General features: G+C 36.8%; 1 pseudogene; it reads right to left on the bottom strand.

Moving 5' to 3' along the window:
- Positions 1 to 9,411: 9,411 nt before the first annotated feature.
- Positions 9,412 to 10,424, bottom strand: LOC149040563 (uncharacterized; annotated as a pseudogene).
- Positions 10,425 to 22,099: the final 11,675 nt, after the last annotated feature.

Below are 22,099 nucleotides of genomic sequence, written 5' to 3'. Positions count from 1 at the left end.
ATATTGGTTTTCATGTTTTTTGACGTGTTTTGACCAACTAAGTTTCGACCGTCGACTTAAACTGATCCTCATGTTTCTTTATGCGAGATTCATATCCGGAAATTTAATCATGATCAGCCTCTTCCTTTTTTTTTTTTTTTTTCGATGAAAACGAATTGCTTTCTCAGTAGAAAACTTATAGCCTCCAAAAAAAGAAGACAACAAAAACATTTATAAATCTTCCGGAAATACAGTAGAATGACCTGCTCCTCTCCTCAGAGCTGCTATTAGAAATACGGTTGTTGTTGATGCCGCCTTAAAAAATTAACTGTAGGTACGGAGAAATATAAATAACATTTTTAACAGCAAAAACATCTCTTATGTTTTATTTGCCACACTCAGAAGTTTAATCATTGTCCTTTCTCGCTTTGGATAAATTTCTTCCTTTGTCAATATCATAAGCAACAAACTGGAGAAAGATATCTTTCTCGTCCCGTTACGATTATAAAGATTATCAATGACATATTTCCGTCTATATTGATTCAGTTTTGCTCATCTCACCGAAGGTAGAATTTGCAAACCAATCTTAAGAATATTTTGAACGTGCCTCACTGATAGCGAAAGTGTTTCTATCCTTTAACGAATGGAGTTTAAATCAAATGCAGAAAGGGCGGTTTTCACAAAGAAAAGAAAGCAGCATGCTGAGGAAGAGTGCAATGCAGACTAAACTTATCACTATTAGAACTCTAATTTAGTTTTTCCGAATGATTGACAGATAATAGCTGAAAGTAAAACGACGTTTTTAGAGCAGCTAAACAGGCATTACAGATAAAAGTATCCGCCTGAACTTCGCGATTTTTAGCGTGTTTAAAGTCCTGTATCGTCGTAAATCCACCTACAAAACAGCTAAATATAGAGAATCAACATAAGCACATCAAACGAGTGGAAATAAATAGTTAAATAATAAGCTTTTGGTTTTTACGGGAAAAATTATGTCATTAAAGCAGAAGTAAGGGAGGTAAGCATCATCATTTATAGGCATCAAAAGAAACAATCTAACATTCTAAAAACTTTTCCACATGCTGTAATACGATAACAAAGATGGCAAGAGGAGATCAAGTCCTCTCTTCAACATGATAAATGTTGTACTCGGTAATGAAACAGGAAGATCTTTTCATGGTCTCGTCACGAACGTGTAACGAAGGAACAAGCTTTTCGCAAGGTCTCAAAATCCTCAACCGTTTCATAAGCATTAAAAGAAGGAAACAAAACTAAAATTCTAAAATTTTCCACAGGCTTACAGAGGATTTTCCATAACTTCTCTCCACCCATTTTAACTCGCTTTACCTCCTCTCCCCAAAACTAGAGTTTGTAAACGAATTAAATTTTACTAACATACTTCACTAATAACGAAGTACCTCGATCCTCTAAAAATTTGACCAAAGGCGGTTTTCAGAATGAATAAGAAAACAACAAGCCAAGGAATAGAGATAGAGAATAAACACACCACTATCAAGACTCGAAATTAGCTTTCCAAATGTGTGACATATGATATCTATAGATGTCGTAAGACGTTTTGACTGCAACTGAACAGGAACAACAGGTAAGCTACACTACACCTGTACGTCGTTAATTCAAAGAAAGTTCCGTATCTATGTGAACCCAAATCGCCGGCAAAACAGCTTCTTCTGGAGAATCAATATCTGAATATCAAATAAATGGAGATGAATAGTTTCTAGAAACCTTTAATGCAGTTTTGAAAGCTTTTGGTGTTTATAGCAGAAGTTATATCACTAAAGAAGGAAATTTAACTGGCTTAGAAAACATTTCAAAATTGAAATACGAGGCATATTTTACATTTTTTTAATTTCGGTTCACAATATTTTCTTTTTTTCCTTAAAAAACTTCTTGAGTCGATTTTTCATTTGGTGATCATTTTTTCTTTGATTTTAAGTTGAAAAGTTGTGGCAGCGTGATCTAAGGTGTTAAGACACTCATCAGAACAAAGAGTGCGACATTGTGGAGAATCATGTAAATGTCTGAAAATGTGAGAGGTCCTATCAAGTGCTCTTGTACGCGTATGGATAAATGTCGAGGGGTTTCGCCGACATATCAGGCTTTAGAGCCCTCACATAAAAACTTGTAAACCACACACGTACGGAGCCCACGAGGGATAGGGTCTTTCACCCCAAACATATCGCCTATTTTAAAAGATGAAAAAAGCTAACTTTACATCGATGTTGTTACAATAACACTTAGCAAATTGGCGAACCCTTTTTTGCGTGACAAAAGAAAAAGAGCCAATGTAAGGTAATTTAAAACAAAAGTTTGTAGTAGTGTCTGAAACGGAGACCGGGGGATCGCACTCATCACGGTGAGCGTGAGGTACCGATTGACAACCCTTGAACCAGATTGGCTGGAAAAAAATTCTTTTTAAGGATTTAAGTGAGTTTCTAGATGTCTTCGTGGAAACCCAACCATGTGTTGTTGATCTTGTAGGCTCTATCAACAAGTATGCGAATGAGACCCAGTTTGTAGGGATAAGGTATAAAGCTAAAATAATTAGTCAACAGGCCCGTAAAGGTTTTCTTACAGTCAACACTTAATCACCAACTTTATCATGTTAATGTAATAATTTCTTAATTAAAGACTTTATTTTCTTGCAAGGTAGGTCATAAGTAAAGCAAAGCTACTGAACAGAACTTCAAGAGTACCGTCATAAATTCGACGGTGTAATTTTTTGAAACTAATACAGTTGTAATCTCATATCTTAAACTAAAAATATTCTCATGAATAAGACATTTATTGACAGCCTCACGTTCACTATCTCACAGGCGGGATCATAAAGGAAGTAATTAGGGTATGTTAATTTGACTGCAGCTGAACCGAATTTTGTATGGAAGCATACACCTGATTTGCGTTAATTTGGACCAAGTCCGTTATTCTATCGTGGTCAAACTGCAAAATACTATCAGAGATGAGCTATATCCTTGATCGTAGAGTTTAATTTTTTAAAAGCTGTTGCTTAGTACCTAAGTATATATAATATTAAACGGGAAAAATGATCCAGCCGACAAAACTTTAGAAAATAAAATAACACGGCGACGTTTATTTCTTTTGATCTACCGCTGCATTTGTATTTAATTTAACTCCAACTCCGATTGATAAAGGTAGTCTTCTCTCCTCCTGATGATTCCGATTTTTGATACTTGCCATTTGAAAACTCGATGTTCTGCCTTTCCCCGCAGCAATAAAACCCACCAATATTTATAATTTGGTTATCGATTACATTCAAAGTGGTGGTTCTTATACCTCTGATGGCAAGCAGCTGCAGTTATGTGTTTATTTTTGAGACCCTATCGAGTGTTCCCCATTCTATCTAATTTCCCTCTTAGTTATCTGTGCAGTTGCTGGTTAGGGTATCTCAGTCATCATCCTCGATTATTTTTTTTTCACTCAGAGAGAAAGTAAACTGAATGGAAGCTCACTAATTGTTGCACTTGTATCGCTATTGAGTTTTCTAAAAGCGACAAAATGCATTGCTTTTCATTCTAGTCGCTTAGATGTTTCTATCGTTAGTCAATTGCAACTCTTATATGAGTCTACTCGTCTACGTTCAGCCAGAACTCGATTCGGAGACTGGAGCGTATCGCCTAACCATATTGCAGATCCCAGATCATATAAAATCCAAAGACAGTACGCGATATTCAAAGCGAAGTGCTTGAAGGTGTTTTTGGCTCCTACAGTCTTTCTTTCGTTTGAGACGATTTGTCCCGAAGTTTTTGTGTTCATTTACATAATTTACATAGACGAATCCAAACTTTTGAAGGCCGTATTTTAAACGTACGAAAATATACATACATAATTAGGCAATTCAAGTGAGGAATTATGATTATATTGCAGCCTTACTTTCTCTAGAATGGGGTGGGGAGTGGGGGAGCGTGATAAATAGAGAATAATACATGGGCGCACGTAGATATGGAATCTCTCTTCGAGTTGAGCACGAGAAGAGAAATTCCACATCTACAAGCAACCATGTTTTATTTTGTTTATCATAGAAACACAATAGCCCTTTACTAGGAAGAAAAGCCGACTTCATTAAGGAATGAAAATAGGTGAATCAACAATCCTCGAATAACAATCGTAGAGTGCCTTGGCGCTGACTCTTAAGATGGAAAAATGCGTTGAATCATGATTACAAAAACAACAATGGTCGTAATTTTCAATTTACAAAATTCTCATTCATTGACTTTCTCCTTTCCGACAGAAGAGGTCTTACAGGTAAACGGCCAAAATCGGCCAGTGGCAAACATTCCAGTTGTCGATTTTCATTCTCAGCCGAGAGAAATGCTGACACCAAAGCCACTGAATATGCAACTTTCGGTTTTTCTATTAGTATATTGGTTTTCTTCCCCTTCTAAGAAAGTTTGAACCTCATTGTCTGTCAGCGATACGGATTTTTTAGTGTTTTAGCCACCATAATTCAAGAAAGCTCTAACAAACAACTTGTAATGAGAATCGTGAAGGCTTTGCCGTTCATTCATCAACCTGACCGAGTGGCGCCAAAGGCGAGTAACGTATAAGCAGCTGATTAGCTATATCAACACACGTGAAAAAATACGATGTTTCTTCACGTGTGTTGTTACGGCTTTTCTCGGGGCCGGAATCCCCGTATAACACCGCAGTTTATGTGAGTAAAGGAGTTATTTAAGCCGGAAATGCAGAACTTTGGAGTACTCTTTCAATGCACGATCGCTCACCCTGGCCGGTTTCGATGAACTTGTGGAAACTTAGTAAGAAGTTCTTCATTGCTTTTGTAAAGTATATTTCTTAACAATACACACGTGTATATAACAACACAACCGTGTTTAGACCGTGTTTAGACTGTAAACATAAACTCTCATCTAAACACTTCTATTGATCACGCACTTCAATTCTTGAAAACTGCAGGAGTCTTACATCTGTTTGTCAATCAATCCGAAACGTAGACATCATAAACCCAGTTGCCCATAAAAAGAAGAAAAATATTCCATAAAAAGAAGAGAATTTGCTCTTTTTTAACAACATTGATATTCTTTGCTCGGAATTACCTGATCTAATACACTGAACTATAAGACTCGTATATTGATGGTTTTGTTAGAAATTTCTTTTTTGAACTAATCAGCCTTTTTTTAACTTCAGACTCCCTATTTATATATGTGGTTGCAATGGCAACATTTTTTTGCCTCATTTAATGATTTTTCCCTCCTGTTTCCACCAAACGCAATACAAGGCAACGATAAAGTGGTCGAGGAAATCTTTTGACAACATACGATGAAAAACGCTCGTAAAATGCAAATTTTAAAAATATCGGTTAACTAGTTAGTTGTCCGTAATAAAACAATTTGATAAGAAGTCGTCCACCCAGCAGGATAACCCGAATAGCATCGGCATGAAACCTGCATAAAAAATAATCCTGACATAAAAACTACCGTCAATGTCATACCCCTTGGAACCTTAATAGCGAGTTAATGATAATGTCATTATGTTCTAGATCCCCATGAAACGTAGAGAGGCCTGTAAGGGCCTTTGTGCCTTTACATGGGCCGGATATCAGACCTGGAGCATAAAAATGAAATTAGACATACGAAGATTAATTACTTTCAATATCACGACAATTTCAGAAATTTACTTGCATATACCGAAAAGTCTCATCGAAGATTCAATACTTAGCTGAGGTTTCTTTCGTTGATATAAATATACATATATTTCTCTAGCATGACAAATGCCGACTACATAATATATCAGTGAAAAGAAGAAAAGGAAATTCCAAAGCTATAAGGCTCACGGGAAAATATTTGCAGGGTTTTAAGTTTACGTCGTTAGTGTTCTTGACCAACAGCATGCACTAACTAAATAAATGTAATTACAAACTTCTAACGAGTCTAGGACTGAGGTAATATCCTTTCGATAAGAATATCAGGGCTGTTATCACAGAGCTGCGCACTGATATATCAAATCCTTCTATTTTTCCGCTCATAAATGTTAGAAATGGTCTGTAACAGTTGAGTGCTTCATCAAACTTTCCTGATGGACCGATACAGCCTTTCGTTACCAGTCTTCCTCGGAGTGTCTTGATATTGCGGGGCGGAGACACTATGTTGATGTTGTTGAATCTGAGGGGTTAAGGAGATGAATTGTTTACTCATACACCGTTGTGAAAGACGACTTTTCCCAGGTAAATATAAGCATAACTTAGTTGATGTTCGTTCCAGAATTTTTCTTACTGTTCATATCGAAGAATAGCGAGAACCTCGATCAGAAATCTAATTCGAAAGGAAGCAACGAAAGTGGTTGTCGCTGCCGGTTATTTCTTTCATTCTTGCCTTCCAACAGTTTATGTTTTAAATGAGATATTAACTCCGTCATTACGCTGCTTGGTAATGCTATGGCCTAACCGGTTCTGCTCTCTCTGAGAATGGACAGGCGGTCAGTGGTCACGCTCCAGCAAGGACTGCCGTAGAAAGTACGTAAATTTTGTGTCCAATGCTAGCGCTGCAAATGAGTAACGACATTCTCTCTGGCACATCTTTGTTCGTGAAAACACGCGCGCAAGAGATCTGTCACTCGCCTGCGCGAACCAGGGGGCGAATACTCTCAGTTTCTATGTAACCTTTTCTGGCAATTACGAGTTTACCTGTTTGGGCCTGATCTCGATAACTGCTGAGTACCACTTTTTCGTTGACAAGATACGCGTCGCATAAAACACGCATAGCCGTCTTTCCATGCTTTTGATGGGATAGTTACCCTGAAAACAAGTGACAGAGCAGTTTTTGAAAGCTGCCTAAACATTCATTTGATCTGAAGGGAAAATATTTAGTGCATGGTTAAAATTCTATTTTTATTTTCCATTGTGTGGATGTTTCAGGGATTTAATTATCGTCCATTTCTCCCGTCCATTGCCAAAAATAAAGTGACACCTTCTTAGAGCTTTTCGAAAAGCTCGCGATCGCAATTGTTAAATGCACGATGGACCCACGTGCTCTCCTCAACCCTGAAAACATGTATCTGTTTTTTTATTATCAATATTATCTATTAATTTTTTTGAATATTTTTTTTGACGTATGACCCTCTTCCATTTCGTCACTTGTCCGAGCTTGAGTTTCAACTACTGAGTGATTTTGCAAAGGTGAAAGTCTGGGCAACGGAAAAAGTACGGAGCGGTTCGTCAAAAAAATTGATAAACTCAATATTACTCTTTATTTGATCCTTTTCAACTACATATCACACTTGTCTGAACTGGAATTTTACTTTCTGTGTGACTGTACAAACCAAAAGCGGTAAACTCATTATAAAAAGTCATTATAAAACTCGCGACAAAAATGCCAGTTTCTGATTCTCTTGAAGCCCAAGTATTCAATCTCTGTAAGACGTTTTGGAGAGAATCGACAACGTCCCTCTAAGACGGAAGATGCAAGAGCTCGTCAGTCCTTAACTAATTGTCTTATCTCCGTGAGGGAAGAATCTTCATTTTTTTTAAACTTTTAGTCCCCGATTTTGTCACCCGGTTCAACTAGTTCTTTCTCTCTTGGGTAGTCAGTCCTATTTGAGCTTTTGTTATCGGAGGGAAGAACCTTTCCTATTTTTCACCTGGTTCTGTTTCCCACGGGTAGTCCTACTTGGGCTGTTGTTATCTGAAGGCAGAACCTTTCCTTTTTTAATTTGGTTCTATCTCTCTTAGGGTGTTGGTTCATTTTAGACTGTGCGTTTTTATCTTATAACAAACTAATTTTGAGTATGAATCGCGAAATAATAAAATTTAATTGTCTCGATCGTTCATATTTTTTCCTTTGTAGATTTAATATAACGTAAACCATGTACAATTGTGATGAAAAAGCCATGTTTGTTTCATTAGAAAAAATAATTCTCTTCTTGAGATGACCAACCAACATGAACTGAATCATTTATAGTAAGTGCACGTTCCGTTGACTGGTAATTTCCCGTCGATGATGTGTTTGCCTTGGTGGTGTCTACCCTCAAATCCCATGGATGTTTCATTAACAAATAAATAACAAATTTAGGAATAAAAAAACTCATCATGAATGGGAACAATAGGTAAGCTAAATTACACCTGTACGTCGTTAATTAAAAGAAAGTTCCGTCTCGAAGTGAACCCAAATCGCCGGCAAAACAGCTTTGTCTGGAGAATTTATACCTGAATATTAAATGAATGGAGAGGAATAGTTTCTAGAAACCTTGAATGGAATGTTAAAAGCTTTTGGTGTTTACAGGAGCAGTTATTTCACAGAAGAAGGCAATTTAAGTGGCTGAGAAAACATTTCAAAACTCAAATACGAGGCATTTTTTAGTGTTAGTACTTATGAGTGGTCCACAAAATTCTCTCTTTTCCTTTAAAAAAACTTCTCTGATCGATTTTACATTCTTAAATCTGCACTGAACTAGTCATTTTCTTTTATTAAAAATAAACTTCTTCTGTAAACTTGGTTCCTTATTATATTCAGTTCAAGAAATTGCCTAACTTAACTCAGGTTATTAATTACAGCTGTGGATGTTATTTTCAGTCATGTATTCGCAAGATAAATGGGTAGAAGTTTTACGAACAGAAATCTTTAAAGCGGTGATAAAGACAGTGCATCTATAGTATGGAGTTACATAAAGATTGCTTTGTTGAAAGTTGGTAATAATTTCTCAATTAAAGACTTTATTCTCTTACAAGGTAGGTCATAAGTAAAGCAAACATACTGGACAAGACTTCAAAAGTGTAATCATAAATTAGACAGTCTTATTATTTTAAAACTAATACAGTTGTAATGTCATATCTTAAATTAAAAATACTTTCATGAGTAAGACATTTATTGACAGCCTTGCGTTTCACTGTCCCACAGGCGGGATCGTAATTAGAGCATATTAAGTTGAGTGCAGCTGAACCGAAATTTTGGATGAAAGCGTACACACACTGTATTGAATTAATTTGGACGAAGCTCTCTACTTTATCGTACATCATGATAAACTGCAAAATACTATCGGAAATGAGCTATTTCCTAGATCCTAAAGTTGAATCTTTAAAAGCTGTCGGTTAGTACCTGACAATATAAAATATTAAAGAGGAAAAGTGACCCAGCCGACAAAACTTTTAAAAATAGAATAACACGGTGACATTTATTTCTTTAGATCTATCGGTGCGTTTTTACTTAATTTAAGAGTAACTCCAATGGGAAAAGAAAGTATTCTCTCCTCATAATAATTCAGATTTTTTTATACTGGCTATTTGAAGATTCCTCGATGATTTTTCGTTCCACACAAAGAAAAACCTAACTGACCGGAAGCTCACTAATCGTTCCACTTATATCGTTGTGTAGTTTTCTAGAAGCAACAAGATGCATCGCTTTTCACTTTAATCATTTAGATGTTTGTACCGTTTCTATCCTTCGAGTCTACTCTCATATCACCAAAAAATGAAATGGAAATGCATGTTACTCGGCTAAGAAGTTTAAGTTATTTAAAAGAAAACTTTTATATATAGTTTTCCTACCATCAATCTACGCTCTACTAAGGTTTCGAAGTGGCAGGTTTGCCGGGGCGATACGAGAAAGGTCTGGGACCCTCTACACTAGTTGTAATAAACCTTCTCTGAATCCTGGCATCCGAAGAGAGTAAATTATAGGATTTACAAGTGAATTGCCTAAAAATAAAACTGACACAGCCATATAAATATGAACATTCATAAAACAAGTGAAGGAAAGGTGAAGACACACTAGATATATCATCGCTGGTAGAAAACAAAGTAAAGATACAAGTGAGACGATAAGCGCAGTACCTGTCAGTTTTCTTTCTCTTTTGGACCTAGAATGGAATTGAGGATGACGACTACATCGTACTTTGAAAATAATGAGGATGTAAGATACACAGATAACAAACAGATAAACTGTATAAAATGGGAGATACAAGTAAGTATTAATTACCAGTAGATCAGCAATTTCCCGTAAGAAAATTTGAGCGACTTCTCTACAAATAGGTATTAACCAAATGACAATAATTATGGCTCTATAAACCCATTTGCTCACAAAGCGATGCCTGAATGGACAAAATGTTGCGTGTAGCCGTTCTAAGGAAATGACAATAAGATTTGTAAAGGAGGCGAACGAGAATAAATGTAAAAATGCAAAATATAAACGATAAGACCAAACAGTATCTCGTCTGAACTTCCAAAGCGGACAGTACAACGCCATTCTGTATTTAATCTGTAGCGGCCCAGAGAATGCGCCCACTAAGAGATCGACTATCGCCAGATGGATGATTAAATATGTACTCCGCCGCTGTAGCTGACGCTTCTTCTTCACAAAGACAACAATGGTGATGATATTAAGGATTACAATGGCCAGACATTCGATGATGAGGACCACAAGCCATGGAATACACTGCGAAGCTGAGTAAAAAGACCCCATTTCCTCTGAGCTCTGTTAGCTGCTATGAAAATAACAGAAAACAGTGCAATTTGAGATAAAATGAAATATGAAATCAATATTCTCAATAAAGAAATATATCAAATATTGGTTCTCATGTTTTTTGACGTGTTTTGACCAACTAAGTTTCGACCGTCGACTTAAACTGATCCTCATGTTTCTTTATGCGCGATTCATATCCGGAAATTTAATCATGATCAACCTCTTCCTTTTTTTTTTTTTTTTTTCGATGAAAACGAATTGCTTTCTCAGAAGAAAACTTATAGCCTCCAAAAAAAGAAGACAACAAAAACATTTATAAATCTTCCGGAAATACAGTAGAATGACCTGCTCCTCTCCTCAGAGCTGCTATTAGAAATACGGTTGTTGTTGATGCCGCCTTAAAAAATTAACTGTAGGTACGGTGAAATATAAATAACATTTTTAACAGCAAAAACATCTCTTATGTTTTATTTGCCACACTCAGAAGTTTAATCATTGTCCTTTCTCGCTTTGGATAAATTTCTTCCTTTGTCAATATCATAAGCAACAAGCGTGAGAAAGATATCTTTCTTGTCCCGTTACGATTATAAAGATTATCAATGACATATTTCCGTCTATATTGATTCAGTTTTGCTAATCTCACCGATGGTAGAATTTGTAAACCAATCTTAAGAATAAAAAGTGTTTCTATCCTTTAACGAATGGAGTTTAAGTCAAATGCAGAAAGGGCAGTTTTCAAATGGAAAAGAAAGCAGCATGCTGAGGAAGAATGCGATGCAGACTAAACTTATAACTTTTAGAACTCCAATTTAGTCTTTCCGAATGATTGACAGATAATAGCTGAAAGGAAAACGACGTTTTTAGAGCAGCTAAACAGGCATTACAGATAAAAGTATCCGCCTGAACTTCGCGATTTTTAATGTGTTTAAAGTCCTGTATCGTCGTAAATCCACCTACAAAACAGCTAAATATAGAGAATCAACATAAGCACATCAAACGAGTGGAAATAAATAGTTTCTAAGATCCTTGAATGATGGTTTGAAAGCTTTTGGTTTTTACGGGAAAAACTATGTCATTGAAGCAGAAGTAAGGGTGGTAAGCATCATCATTTATAGGCATCAAAAGAAACAATCTAACATTCTAAAAACTTTTCCACATGCTGTAATACGATAACAAAGATAGCAAGAGGGGATCAAGTCCTCTCTTCAACATGATAAATGTTGTACTCGGTAATGAAACAGGAAGATCTTTTCATCGTCTCGTCACGAACGTGTAACGAAGGAACAAGCTTTTCGCAAGGTCTCAAAATCCTCAACCGTTTCACAAGCATTAAAAGAAGGAAACAAAACCAAAATTCTCAAATTTTCCACAGGCTTACAGAGGATTTTCCATAACTTCTCTCCACCCATTTTAACTCGCTTTACCTCCTCTCCCCAAAACTAGAGTTTGTAAACGAATTAAATTTTACTAACATACCTCACTAATATCGAAGTACCTCGATCCTCTAAAAATTTGACCACAGGCGGTTTTCAGAATGAATAAGAAAACAACAAGCCAAGGAATAGTGATAGAGAATAAACACACCACTATCAAGACTCGAAATTAGCTTTCCAAATGTGTGACATATGACATCTATAAATGTCGTAAGACGTTTTGACTGCAACTGAACAAGAGCAAAGAGTAAGCTACATTACACCTGTACGTCGTTAATTCAAAGAAAGTTCCGTATCTATGTGAACCCAAATCGCCGGCAAAACAGCTTCTTTTGGAGGATCAATATCTGAATATCAAATAAATGAAGATGAATAGTTTCTAGAAACCTTGAATGCAGTTTTGAAAGCTTTTGGTGTTTATAGGAGAAGTTATATCACTAAAGAAGGAAATTTAACTGGCTTAGAAAACATTTCAAAATTGAAATACGAGGCATATTTTAAATTTTTTTAATTTCGGTTCACAATATTTTCTTTTTTTCCTTAAACTTGAACTTCTTGAGTCGATTTTTCATTTGGTGATAATTTTTTCTTTGATTTTAAGTTGAAAAGTTGTGGCAGCGTGATCTAAGGTGTTAAGACAATCCTCAGAACAAAGAGTGCGACATTGTGGAGAATCATGTAAATGTCTGAAATGTGAGAGGTCCTATCAAGTGCTCTTGTAAGCGTGTGGATAAATGGCGAGGGGTTTCGCTGAAATAGCAGGCGTTAGAGCCCTCACATAAAAACTTGTAAACCACACACGTACGGAGCCCACGAGGGATAGGGTCTTTCACCCCAAACATATCGCTATTTTAAAAGATGAAAAAGCTAACTTTACATCGATGTTGTTACAATAACACTTAGTAAATTGGCGAACCCTTTTTTGCGTGACAAAAGAAAAAGAGCCAATGTGAGGTAATTTAAAATAAAAGTTTGTAGTAGTGTCTGAAACGGAGACCGGGGGATCGCACTCATCACGGTGAGCGTGAGGTACCGATTGACAACCCTTTCAACCAGATTGGCTGGAAAAAGATTCTTTTTAAGGATTTCAGTGAGTTTCTAGGTGTCTTCGTGGAAACCCAACCATGTGTTGTTGATCTTGTAGGCTCTATCAACAAGAGTGCGAATGAGACCCAGTTTGTAGGGATAAGGTATAAAGCTAAAATAATTAGTCATAATTAGGCCCGTAAAGGTTTTCTTACAGTCAACACTTAATCACCAACTTTATCATGTAATGTAATAATTTCTTAATTAAAGACTTTATTTTCTTGTAAGGTAGGTCATAAGTAAAGCAAACCTACTGAACAGAACTTCAAGAGTACCGTCATAAATTCGACGGTGTAATTTTTTGAAACTAATACAGTTGTAATCTCATATCTTAAGTTAAAAATATTCTCATGAATAAGACATTTACTGACAGCCTCACGTTTACTGTCTCACAGGCGGGATCATAAAGGAAGTAATTAGGGTATGTTAATTTTAGTGCAGCTGAACCGAATTTTGTATGGAAGCATACACCTGATTTGCGTTAATTTGGACCAAGTCCGTTACTCTATCGTGGTCAAACTGCAAAATACTATCAGAGATGAGCTATATCCTTGATCATAGATTTTAATTTTTTAAAAGCTGTTGCTTGGTACCTAAGAATATATAATATTAAACGGGAAAAATGATCCAGCCGACAAAACTTTAGAAAATAAAATAACACGGCGACGTTTATTTCTTTTGATCTACCGCTGCATTTGTATTTAATTTAACTCCAACTCCGGTTGATAAAGATAGTACTCTCTCCTCATGATGATTCCGATTTTTGATACTTGCCATTTGAAAACTCTACATTCTGCCTTTCCCTGTAGCAATAAAACCCACCAATATTTATAATTTGGTTATCGACTACATTCAAAGTGGTGGTTCTTATACCTCTGATGGCAAGCAGCTGCAGTTATGCGTTTATTTTTGAGACCCTATCATGTGTTCCCCATTCTATCTCATTTCTCTCTTAGTTATCTGTGCAGTTGCTGGCTAGGCTATCTCAGTCATCATCCTCGATTACTTTTTTTCCACTCAGAGAGAAAGAGAACTGAAAGGAAGCTCACTAATCGTTGCACTTGTATCGCTGTTTAGTTTTCTAAAAGCGACAAAATGGATTGCTTTTCATTCTAGTCGTTCAGATGTTTCTACCGTTTCTATCATTAGTCAACTCTCATATGGGTCTTCTCGTCTACGCTCAGCCAGACCTCGATTCAGAGATTGGAGTGTATCGCTTAACCATATTGCAGATCCCAGATCATATAATATCCAAAGACAGTACGCGATATTTCAAGCATGGTGTTTTAAGGTGTTTTTGGCTCCTACAGTCTTTGTTTTGTTTGACACGATTTTGTCCCGGAGTTTTTGTGTTCATTTGCATAATTTACATAAACGAATCCAAACTTTTGAAGGCTGTATTTTAAACGTATGGAAATATATATATAATGAGGCAATTCAAGTGAGGAATTATGATTATATTGCCTTACTTTCTCTCGAATGGGGTGGGGGGTGGGGGAGAACGATAATAGGAGTTATTTAAAATGGAAATGCAGAACTATGGAGTACTCTCTCAATCCACGATCATTCACCCTGGCCGGTTTCGATTAACTTTTGGAAACTCGCCAAAGAGTCCTCCATTGCTTTTGTAAAGTATATTTCTTAAAAATACAAACATGTTTGGAACGTCACAACCTTGTTTAGACTAGTAACATAGACGCTCATTTAAACACTTTTGTTGATCACACACTTCAATTCTTTAAACCTGCTGGAGTCTTACTTCTGTTGCCATTCAATCCGAAAAGTAGACATCATAAACCCAGTTGCCCATAAAACGAAGCCTATGGACGGAATGTTTCTTAAAGCATTTCATGTGAAATGTACAGGAAGATTTTAATTTCGGCAAGATAATTTGCTCTTTTTTTATCAACATTGATATTCTTTGTACTGAAGTAGCTGATCTAATACACTGTAAGTCTCGTCTATTGATGGCTTTACTAGAAACTCCTCATCTGAACTAATCAGCCGTTTTGAAACTTAAGACGGCCTATTTAAATGTGGCTAAATTTTCTGCCTCGTTTAATGATTTTTCCCTCTTGTTTTCTGCCAAACGCAATAAAACGCAACGATAAAGTGGTCGAGGAAATCTTTTGACATCAAAAGATAAAAAACTGTTGTTAAATGCAAACCTTAAAAACATTGTTTTACTGCGGTAATTAGTTTCAGTAAGAAAAACAATTTGATAAGAGGTCGTCCGCCCATGCAGGGTAACTAGAATAGCTGTGGAATAAACCTGCTTTAAAAATAACCATGAAATAAAAATCGCCGTAAATATTCCAACAGTTTATGCTTTGCTTGAGATATTTCTTCGTTCTACGCTACTTGTGAGTTAACCCACGTTGATGGATTTATTTCGGTAAAGTGAATGAATTTTTGATAAAAACTTACAGTCTTTAAAATTTCACACTACATGTAAACAAACTAAACGTCATATTGAATGTTTCACTTCGTCGCGCAAATGAAAGTGCTACAGATGCCATATCACTAAGTTCTTTGTTCACTTCATTGTTATGGATACCAGCGATACATTTATTATCGAGCTAACAACAGACTGGATAACTGATCCACAGCGATGTTAAGGCATTTTGCTCTTACTGATAACGTTGAAATAGTACCGTAATCTTCATTTCGCACGATTCATTGTTTTCCATCGTTAATCAAATATTTCATCACGTGATCTACAATAAATTAGCGACGGTTCAAAAGTTGAATTTAAAATCAAGACGATTAAAGCCGGAATAAAGTTTCTTACTTAACCATTTCACTCCCAAAAGTGATCAACATGAAACTTCCCCCTATAATATACCTACATTATCTAGCAAACAGGTAATGAAAATATTCCAACTTACCAGGTAGAAGTTGTTAACTTGATCTAACACAAAATTCTCAGAACTAAATTTACAAGGAAATGGGTAGCAGGTAGAGGGGAGAATTAACAATCAGGTCGGGGAGTTAAAGGGTTAAAAAGAAGATAGCGAGTGTTAAGATACCCGAATTTCTCCTTTTCTTTTTTTCATCTATTTTTTGTTTGCTTTTTTTCGTTTTTATGAAGTCTCCATGTATGGGTGGATCACCGATAAAACAAAAATATTATAACATAGTGCGCGTGCTTGCGCTATGTAAGTCCTACTGAGCCTCTATGAATAAAATCTTTATTAACGCACGCCCGTGCGTAAATAAGATGACGTGATAATTTTTTTACCTGGCTTCAGGGTTTTCGTCCTGTTAAGCTGCAGTGCAGTTTCCCTTCTCTTTGAAATATGAAAGAAATCAGCGAAGAACTGCCCAATTTTTCTATCGGCATTGACCTTTTAGGTCCTGATCCAACAAGCAACAAAAATAAAGCCGAAAAAAACTCGCAAGTTGCACGTTTCACAAACTTGTCGGAGGGGTAAACATTATTTTGAACGATCAAAACCCTTGATAACTTCGGGTCTTTGACTTTTAAAACATTTTTTAGTGACACTTGAATTCATCTGGCTTTGATTTTCTCCATTTTCCCCGTAAATTTTGAGCGTTTCATCCACAGTTATCGGTCAAACCAAAGTATAAAATGTGGCGTGTTTTTGACCAGGCAATAGGGACGTTTGTTTACTTTTTTTGTGCGTAGTGAGAATTTCTAATAAAAGGCTTCTTCGCGCAGATCCTTGTTGTCGCTCTGGTATAAAAGAATTTGCTCATGCTTTTAGCTGTACGTACATCGAGTTATGGATGCACCTGGGAAGTTTGGAGAGCACTCAAAAAGCTAAAGTTGCTCTCGGCTGCGCCTCGAGCTACTCTTACGCATTTTTCGTGCTCTCCAAACTTTCCGCGTGCATCCATAACTCGATGTACGCACGCTAAGCATGAACAAATTCTTAATTTCAACCTGACTCAATAAACACAACTTTGGAAAAATTACGGTTTACCAGTATACCCTCTGGAATCCTCAGGACCTGGATTTTTCAAAACCATTGCAAAACGTTCTTAGTTTGGGTGCAGTTTTGCGAGAATTTAAGAGCCAAAAAGTTTAAAATATTAAGATAGGAGCAATTTTTTCAGCTTACAGATAAGAAGAGGCGGGGTTTCAGGGGGCTGTGTGTCAACTTCAGTAGTCACTAATTATGGCGACTCTTGCTGCAAGGTGTTAGTTGATTCGGATTGGGCTTGTCAGCTAACATCAGAATTGCAATTTTTATCTCAACCAGTTGCCAGGATTGTCAGTGACGATAACAACGGTCTGAATGAAAAAACAGGGTATTGGTTTATGCAAGCTGAACCTTTATGCCGCCGCTATTGCAAAAATAAGTTCGACCCTTTTCCTCAATTCAGTTCTCCGTCCTTGAGTATACTTTGAAAGAACGCAAAAACTGATGGCACAAAATCTTTTTTAGCAAAACAAATACTCGCTGCCTGAACACATCAAATTAAAGCATCCTTCGTACTTCCCAACCATTTATCCGAGATGTTCTTAAGTTCGAAACTGACGCATCGACTTAGGCTCTTACACGATTTGAAGTACGTGTAATATCTGTACTGGGCCGGCTCTGAAAAGTTAAATTAAGAACCTAAGAGGGTAGTAGGATTAGTACCCACACCTCGCTCGGTCAATCAATCACATAAAAACGCAAACGCAAATGCAAATGAAAGGAATAATTGCTCGTGGGAACCAACCCAACGCAAATGTAGATGCAAACGCAAGCGTCAACGCAAGTAATAAACAAATTTTCATTTTCTTGAGCTCGCATTTGCGTTCCCTGCTCACACGTGTGAATCGGTAAAAGCTCAATCAATGGCTAGATGTAGGGAAAGACAACAAACTGCCATGTGCTTTTTAGAATGATTAGGGAGATTAAAGTGTATTGCAACTGGTTTGGATGCGTCCTTGTCATTTCTTTCTACGTCGCGAAGGTGTTCTCGTATTCGGTCAACAAGTCGTCTTCCTGTGTCACCAATGTATAACTTTTTGCAATGAGTGCAAGTTATGCAGTAAATGACATTGGCGAAGGTGCACGTAAATTGATCAGAGATCTTAATGGATCTCTTGGGTCCCGACATTTTCCCCATGTTATGAATGAAAGGACAAGTTCTGCATCGTGAGCGAGCGCATTTAAAAGTTCCAGGTTGGTCATTGGTTTGAAATGAACTTCTGACCAAAACGTTGCCAATGTTTTTGTCACGTTTGAATGAAATTAGTAAAGGTTGCGACATGTTAGTACCAGTCTCTGGATCGTTTTGGAGTAATTTAAAGTATATAAGATCACTCATCACTGATCATTACAAACCTTTCAAGGCTGTTCAACACAGACAGATGAAAAATTGACCTGTGCTTTGGTCGTAACTTTCGACAATTCCTTGAAAATCTTGGTTTTCTCGTTCTTTTGTTGTTCGGGAAATGCTGATTCACATCTTCATCACTTACCACAACAAACCTTGCTGCCAATTAACATTCGAAACAACAGACAAACCAGTATTTTAAGTCAAATACGGAAAGGGCGGTTTTCAAATAGAAAAGAAGTAGCATGCTGAGGAAGAATGTAATGCAGACTAAACTTATCCCTATTAGAACTCCAATTTAGTTTTTCCGAATGATTGACAGATAATAGCACAAAAGAGAGCGGCATTTTTAGTGCAGCTAAACAAGAATTACAGATAAAAGCATTCGCATACACTCCGCGATTGTTAGTGTGATTAAAGTCCTGCATCGTTGTAAATTCACCCACAAAACAAATGAATATAAAGAATCAACATAAGCAAATCAAACGAGTGGAAATAAATAGTGTCTAAAATCCTTGAATGGAGGCTTGAAAGCTTTTGGTTTTTACGGGAGAAATTATCTTGTTGAAGCAGAAGTAAGGGAGGTAATTAATTAATAACGAAAGTGTTTCTATTCTATAACGAACTGAGTTTAATTCAAATGTAGAAAGGGCGGTTTTCAAATAGAAGAGAAAGCAGCATGCTGAGGAAGAGTGCAATTGCAGACCAAACCTATCATTATGAGAACTCCAATCTAGTTTTTCCGAATAATTGACAGATAATAGCTGAAAGAAGAATGGCATTTTTAGTGCAGCTGAACAAGAATTACAGATAAAAGCATCCGCCTAAACTCCGCGATTGTTAGTGTGATTAAAGTCCTACATCGTCGTAAATTCACCCACAAAACAAATGAATATAAAGAATCAACATAAGCACATCAAAAGAGTGGAAATAAATAGTTTCTAAAATCCTTGAATGGAGGTTTGAAAGCTTTTGGTTTTTACGGGAGAAATTATATTATTGAAGCAGAAGTAATGGAGGTAATTAGAGTATGTTAATTTGAGAGCAGCTTGACCAAAATTTTGGATTAAGGCCTACGCCTGTAATGCATTAATTTGAACTAATTTCAAACTGCAAAATACTATCGGAGATGAGCTATTTCCCAGATCACAGAGTTGAACTTTTTAAAAGCTGTCGGTTAGTAACTAAGAATATATGACATTAAGGGAAAAAATGATCCAGTCGACAAAACTTTACAAAATAAAATTACACGGTGACATTTAACTCTTTTGATCTACCGGTGCATTTGTATTAAACTTAACTCTAACTCCAGTGAAAAAGGATAATATTTTTTCCTAATGATTCCGTTTTTTTTTTATACTTGCCATTTGAAAACTCGACGTTCTGCCTTTCCTCGCAGCAATATTAACACCAAATATTTATCATTTGGTTATAGGCTACACGGAGTGGTGGTTCTAATGCCTCCGATGGCAAGAAGCAGCAGTTATGATTTTATTTTTTAGACCCCATCATGTGTTCCTCATTCTATCTAATTTCTCTCTGAGTTATCTGTGCAGTTGCTGGTCAGGTTAATTCAGTCATCTTCCTGGATTACTTTTGGTTCCACTCAAAAGAAAAGGAAAACTGAGCGGAAGCTCACTAATCGTTGCACTTTTATCGTTGCTTAGTTTTCTAGAAGCGAAAAAATGCATTTCTTGTCATTTTAATCATTTAGATATTTGTACCGTTTCTATCTTTAGTCAACTCTCATAAGAGTCTTCTCGTCTACGCTCTGTCAGGGTTCAATTCAGAGACTGGAGCGTATCGCGTAACCATTTTGCAAGACCCTAGATCATATAAAATCCAAAGTCAACCCGCGATATTCAAAGCATAGGGTTTTAAGGTGTTCGGTACCTATATAGTCTTTGTTTTGTTTGAGACGATTTTGTCTCGGAGTTTTTGTGTTCATTTACATAATTTACATAGGCGAATCCAAAGTTTTGAAGGCTGTATTTTAAACGTATGGAAATGTATACATAGTGAGGCAATTCAAGTGAGGACTTATATTTCCGTACTTGCTCTCGAAGGGGGCTAGGGACAGGGGAGCATTAAAGAAGGAGTTGTTTTAAACCGGAAATGCAGAACTATGGAGTACTCTCTCAGTGCACGATTATTCACCCTAGTCGGTTTCGACGAACTTGTGGAAACTCATTTATCTATTTTTTGTTTGTTGTTGTTTTTCTTGTTTTTATTAAGTCTCCATTAATGGGTGGATCGTTAATAAAGTGAATATTTCAACCCAAATCAATAAACGCAGCTTTGGAAAAAATACGCTTTACCAGTATTTTTCTCCCTGGGAGGCGGGGTTGCAGAGGGCTGTGTGTCAACCTCAGAAGTCATTAACTATGGCGGCTCTTGCGGCAAGGTGTCACTTGATTCGGATTAGGCTAGTTAACTTATATCAGAATTGCAATTTTTATCACAACCAGTTACCAGGATTCCTCAGGGACGATAACAACAGAATTTAGTCTCTTCGGTCTGAATGAAAAGCTGAACCTCTATTTCGCTCCCATTGCAAAAAAAAAGCGCGGCTATTTTCCTCATTTTAGTTATCCGTCCCTAATCATACTTTGAAAGAAAGCAAAAAACTGATGGCACAAAATCTTTTTTAGCAATACAAATACTCGCTGTCTGAACACATCAAATTCAAGCGTCCTTCGAACTTTCCAACCATATATCCGAGATGTTCTTAAGTTCCAAAGTGGCACATTGACTTGGGTTATTACATACACGATTTGAAGTACGTATAATATTTCTATTGTGCTGCCTCTAAAAAGTTTAATTAATTTCCTAAGAGAGTAATAGGATTAGTACCCGCACCTCCCTCTGTCAATCAATCACACCAGGAGACCTCAGCAAAACGCAATTGCAAATGCAAGAAATTGATCGTGTGAACCACTTAACGCAAATGCAAACGCAAACGCAAGCGTCTACCTAAGTAATAAAAACATTTTCATCTTCTTAAGCCAGTATTTGTGTTCGCTTCTCACACGTGTGAATCGGCAAAAGCGCAATCATTGTGGCCATCTTGGAAAAATACTTTTACTGTGCTTGCGTATCTCTCTTTCCTTGCATTTACGTTGGACGTGTGAACTCGCTTCCATTTCCATTTGCGTTTGCGTTTCCATTTGTGTCGCACGTGTGAACCAGTCTTCCGACCCTTCCGTGGAATGACATACTTATAATTACAGGGCTGAATACGTTTTCACCTGAAAATTGGCAATGTTTTTTATATGATGAGCCGTTTTGTCTTCATTTCATAAAAAATGATAAATAAAATAGAAGGTCGACGTTTTGGGACTCTTTTGCTCTCACTGGTAGATAAGCTTAGAATTTTACTCGGTGGCGAGAAGATATCTAGGTTTTCTCCTTCTCATGTTGTTCGGGAAATGCCGATTTACATCTTCGTCACTTACCTTAATGAATCTTGCTGCCAATCAATATTCCAAACAACAAACAAACCAAGTTCATTTAGCAAAGTTTAAAGAGGCCCGAATCGTGTCGTCGTTGCTCAATATCACCACGCCACGTGTTACATACGAAAAATACGCCTCTTGGTTCCTGGATGTGGTGGTCGTATTGATACTACGATAGTGGACGTCAGTGTTTTATTTCCCGGTAAAACACTCCCGTCCATATAAAAACTGTGGTTATTCCAGAGGTTGTAAATACGATTTTTACTTTTTATTCACACATTTTTGAATTGCTTTCCTTTGCGTATAGTGCTCTTCAATAAAACCAAAAAAAAATTGTTTTCCGTGTTCACACAATCAATGTGGGTGGGGGAGGGGGTGGGAGAGTCCCTCTAAGTTATTCATCTCG

Source organism: Pocillopora damicornis, chromosome 9 (assembly GCF_964200805.1).
Source record: "Pocillopora damicornis chromosome 9, jaPocDami1.2, whole genome shotgun sequence".
Lineage (NCBI taxonomy): Eukaryota > Metazoa > Cnidaria > Anthozoa > Scleractinia > Pocilloporidae > Pocillopora > Pocillopora damicornis.
The sequence above is the reverse complement of the archived record's forward strand: the minus strand, read 5'-3'. Positions and strand labels throughout refer to the sequence as shown.